Source organism: Gossypium arboreum, chromosome 5 (genome assembly GCF_025698485.1).
Source record: "Gossypium arboreum isolate Shixiya-1 chromosome 5, ASM2569848v2, whole genome shotgun sequence".
Classification (NCBI taxonomy): domain Eukaryota; kingdom Viridiplantae; phylum Streptophyta; class Magnoliopsida; order Malvales; family Malvaceae; genus Gossypium; species Gossypium arboreum.
Genome location: NC_069074.1, coordinates 56,662,200 through 56,667,453, shown reverse-complemented (window position 1 = coordinate 56,667,453; position 5,254 = coordinate 56,662,200). Strand labels below are relative to the sequence as shown.

General features: G+C 36.9%; 1 non-coding gene across 1 annotated transcript; it reads left to right on the top strand.

Moving 5' to 3' along the window:
* Window positions 1-1,230: 1,230 nt before the first annotated feature.
* LOC128293501 (small nucleolar RNA R71) lies at window positions 1,231-1,336 on the top strand. The gene has a single exon (XR_008283682.1). It is a non-coding gene; the product is annotated as a small nucleolar RNA R71 (small nucleolar RNA).
* Window positions 1,337-5,254: the final 3,918 nt, after the last annotated feature.

Here is a 5,254-nt window from a genome sequence, read left to right as displayed (position 1 = left end):
GACCTAATTGTTTGAACATTTTGTAGGGCATGATGTTAATACTAGCCCCTAAATCAGCTAATGCATTATGAACATCTAAACTACCAATTAAGCAAGGAATTGTAAAACTCCCTGGATCTTTTAATTTGTTGGGTAGCTTATTCTGCAGAATACCTGAGCAAACTGCATTTAGCTCCACATGCGATGCCTCATCCAACTTCCGCTTATTTGCTAAAAGCTCCTTTAAAAATTTCATTGCGTTTGGCATTTGTGATAGAACTTCAATAAACGGTAAGTTAATGTGTAATTTTTTTAAGAGGTTAAGGAATTTACCAAATTGTTCATCTGAGCGGTCTTTCCTTGTTGCGTTGGGGTATGGCACACGAGGTTTATATTCGACATTTACTGATTTGTTTTTATTATGACCTACCTCACCTTTATCTCTGCTCACGACAATTTCTTGCTTCGATTTTGGCTCAGGCTCAATGAATCCTTCTTCATCATGAACATTAATCTTGTTGAGCTGTTCCCTTGGGTTGGGTTCTGTATTACTTGGCAAGCTACCTTGTGGTCATTCGGAGATTAGTTTGGAAAGCTGGCCTATCTGAGTTTTGAGCCCTTGGATCGATGCTTGTTGATTTTTAAGTGTTGTCTCGGTGTTCTGGAAACGAGTTTCAGACACCGAGATAAATTTAGATAGAATTTCTTCAAGGTTCGGTTTCTTTTCCTGTTGATAGGGTGGTTGTTGAAAACCCGGAGGATGTTGTGGTCTTTGATTTCCTTGACCGCCCCACGAGAAATTGGGATGGTTTCTCTAACCTGCATTATAAGTGTTACTATATGGGTTATTTTGGGATCTAGAGTTATTGTTACCCATATATTGGACTTGTTCTTCCTTGATGCTAGGGTTGAAGGGTTGATACTCTGTGCATGCTCCTCCTCTATTCGTCTCGCACCTCATTACTGGATGTACTTGAGTAGAACCAAGTAAACCATCAATATTTTTTATTTAGAAGTTCTACCTGTTTTGACAGCATAGTAACCGAATCGACATTGTAAACGCCTGCTGTTTTAGTTGGCTTAGTCCTCATGACTTGCCACTGATAGTTATTCAGTGACATCTCTTCAATAAATTCATAAGCCTCTTCAGGTGTTTTGTTATTGATGGTTCCCCCGGCTGCTGCATCAATCATTTACCTTGTCGAGGGGTTCACACCATTGTAGAATGTTTGAACTTGCAACCATAGAGGTAATCCATGGTGAGGACACCTTCGCAATAGGTCCTTGTATCTCTCCCATGCATCGTAAAGAGTTTCTAATTTCATCTGCACAAACAAAGAGATATCATACGTAATTTGGCTGTTTTAGCCGGTGAAAAATATTTTAATAGAAATTTTTCGGTCATTTGTTCCCAAGTAGTAATTGACCCTCATGGTAACGAGTTCAATCACATTTTGGCTTTGTTTCTCAATAAAAAAGGGAATAACTGAAGACGAATGGCATCATTAGAAACGCAATTAATTTTAAATGTATCACAAAATTCCAGGAAATTAGCCAAGTGAGTGTCTGGATCTTTATCCTGCAAACCATCAAACTGAACAAATTGTTGTATCATTTGAATAGTGTTAGGTTTTAGTTCAAAATTATTTGCAGCAATAGCAGGCCTAACTATACTTGACTCAGCTCCTGTTAAAGTAGGTTTAGCATAATCATACATAGTACGAGGAGTAGGATTTTGATTTGCTAGTTAAACGAGTATCATAGGAGGTAGCTGATTGTCTTGGTTTTCAGCCATCTCCTCGGTTGGGGTTTAAATATCGTCCTCTTGTTCATTCTCTATGTATCTTAAGCTTCGCCGTATTTCTCTTTGGTTTCTGTGAACTGTGTGATCGATTTCTTCGTCAAAAAGTAGTGGTCCTGACAGGTTTCTTCTAGTCATAAACTATAAAAATCTGCCAAGAGAAAGAAAAAGTAAATTAATAAATAATAATAAAAATAAAATAGAATTAACTTGTAAGGAAAACAAATGGCTAAAGTAATAAAAAATGAGTGTTCCTAATATCATAGTTCCCCAGCACCAGCGCCAAAAACTTGATCGTTATTTTCGTGACAGGTAAGTTTTATATATTTGTAATTAATCGTTCTTGAAACTAACTATTATCACGATGTAGGCAAGTGTACCTATCGAACAGTAGTATAGTTTTAGCAAGACCTGATTGTCGAACCCAAAGGAACTAAAAGTACTAGTAATGACTGTTTTTTAATATCTAGCCTAAGAATAAGGGGGTTTTGTTTTAACTAACTAATTATCTAAACTAAGAATTCACAGAAAATAGAATTGGGAAATTACTTTTGGAAAAACGATTGAATTAAGACAATATCTAAGGAAGAATCCACCTAGACTTCACTTGTTATTCTAACTCTAAATCGGACGATTTATTCGTTTAACTTGTCCCATAGAGATCCCTAAGTTATGTTATTATCCCTATTCAAGACTAATAACGTCTAATCCCTAGATTGAATAATTGAGACTTTTCTCTAATTAACACCCTAGGGTTGCATTAACTCGATCTATGGATCCCCTTATTAGGTTTCACCCTAATCCGGAAAAATCTTGTCACCCTATCTCTAGGTGCACAATCAACTCCGCTTAATTATGACAAATGTACTCTTAGATAGGGTTTATTCCTCCTCTGAATAAGAGCTTATCTTGAATCAGTATCATGGGATATCAAAACAAGAATTAAGAACACATAATTAAGAACAAGTCAAATATTTATCATACAATTCAGAAAATAATAACAAGATTCATATTAGGTTTCATTTCCCTTAGGTATTTAGGGGATTTAGTTCATAACTAAAAAGAAAAACATCTCAGAAGAATAATGGATACAAAACATAAATAAAACCCAAAACTCCTGAAGGGAAATTGAGGGGAGATTTTTAGTCTTGATGGTGAATCCGGCTTTTGAGATGGATCAATCGACTTCCCTTGAGCAGTTCCCTGCCTCCTTCTCTCTGTGTCTCCTTAGGGTGTATTTATAGGCTTTAGAATGCCTAAAAGCCCTCAAAATTAGCCTTTTCCGAATTAGACTCAACTTGGGCTCGGTAAGGACACGCCCATGTGACACGCTCGTGTACGATTACTTCAGGCCATGCTCGAGCCTGTTAGAATCGCACGGGCGTGTGGTCTGCCTGTGTGAGGAAGTCCAGGCCGTGTTGATTTCGTACGTTGGCCCATTTTCTCTGTTTTTGGCCCGTTTCTCATTCCTTTCGCTCTCCTATGCTCACCTAAGTATAAAACATGAAATTAAGGCATTAGGATCATCAAATTCACCAATTGTAAGGAAAAATCATCCATAAAATGTGTTAAGCAGAGGGTAAAAATATGTATAAATTACGGTTTATCAGTAGCGTGTGTGAGAGTCTAGTTAAAAATGCCATATATGAACTCTGATAGTATGATGACTCTTGACAATTTAAATTGTGTTTTCATATAGCTAATGGATCCTAATCGAGTTGTAGCTGATGATGTTGAGAGTAATGCGCCAGCTCCCTCTCAAGGGTCAACACCTTCTGAATTTAGAAATATATTGAGTAGTCACGGAGGGGAGGCTAAGGAAGCCTTTTTCCAAATGATGAATGAGTGGTTCATACAATATGTCTGGACAAATCTGGCTGTTCAACAACCTCCACCCTACCTAATCCTCAACCTGTTCCCATAGCTCCTCAAGGTGTGGAACTTCTACGATTAAGTAAACCGCCAGTTGATAAGATCTAGAAATATGGGGCTGAAGAATTTAGAGCTACTGTTGATGATGATACCTAGAGAGCTAAATTTTGGCTTAAAAACACTATTTGGTTATTTGATGAATTGTCGTGTACACCAACTGAGTGTTTAAAATGTGTTGTATTACTTCTGAGGGACACTGCATATCAATGGTGGAATACTTTGACATTCTTGGTGCCTAGAGAAAGAGTTACTTGGGATTTCTTTCAAGCTGAGCTCAGAAAGAAATACATTAGGCAGAGATTCCTGAATCAGAAGCACAAAGAATTTTTAGAACTAAAACAGGGTCGTATGACTGTGACTGAATATGAAAGAGAATTCATATGGTTGAGTAAGTATGCTCGGAAGTATGTTTCTACCGAAAAAATTATGTATAAACGATTCATTGAATGGTTGAATTAAGATATTAAACTTCTAGTTGGAATCCTAGAATTGAAAGAATTTGTTGTTATGGTTGATAGAGCTTGCAAAGTCGAGGAGCTTAGCAAAGAAAAGAGAAAATCTGATTCAGAGGCTAGAGACTCGAGGACCGATGAATAAGCCATATCAGTCATCATCAAAGAGATCATCAGATTCGTATAGTCGATCCAATGCTTTAGTGGGATATCAGAATAAAGATCGTGGAAATCAATACATGAGTCCTAAAGCTCAAGTTACTTCAGTCTCGAGCGTTGGCTGTGTGAGAAATAATAAACTCGAGTGTCAATGTGCAGAAGATGGCATTTTGGGGAATGTTGGGCAAAAAATAATAATAGAATTTGTTACAAATATGGTTCACGAGATCATTTTATTCGGGATTGCCTAGAATTAGCTATAAAAGATAAGATTCAAAATACAAGACTGAGTAACACAACCACTAAAGGGTGGCCACCGAGAAATGCTGGAAATGTGTCCAGTAGTAGAGGCATGAAAAAAGATTCGGGGATGGGATTTGAGGCCAGAGCACCTGCTAGAGCTTACGCTATTCACACTCGCGAAAATGTGTCATCACCATATGTTATTACTGGTACATTTTCTCTTTACAACACTAATGTAATTGCTTTGATTGACTCTGCATCAACTAATTCATATATTTGTGAGAATCTAGTGTCTAGTAAGAGTTTACCTATTGAGTCTACTGAGTTTGTGATTAAAGTATCGAGCCCCTTAGGCAAATATTTTCTAGTTAATAAAGTTTGCAAGAACTATCCTTTAATGACTTGAGGTTACTATTTTCCTACTGATTTAATGTTATTACCATTTGATGAATTCGATATAATTCTGGGTATGGATTGGTTGACTCTACATGATGCTGTTGTGAATTGTAGACGAAAGATCATTGAATTGAAATGTCAAAATAGTGAAATCATTCGAATTGAATTAGATGAATTAAGTGATTGCCTACTATGATTGCGTCTGTGTCAGCTCAGAGATGTGTTAGAAAAGAGTGCGAAGCTTATCTTGCATGTTTTAGATACAAAAGTGTTCGAATCGAAGATTGAATCA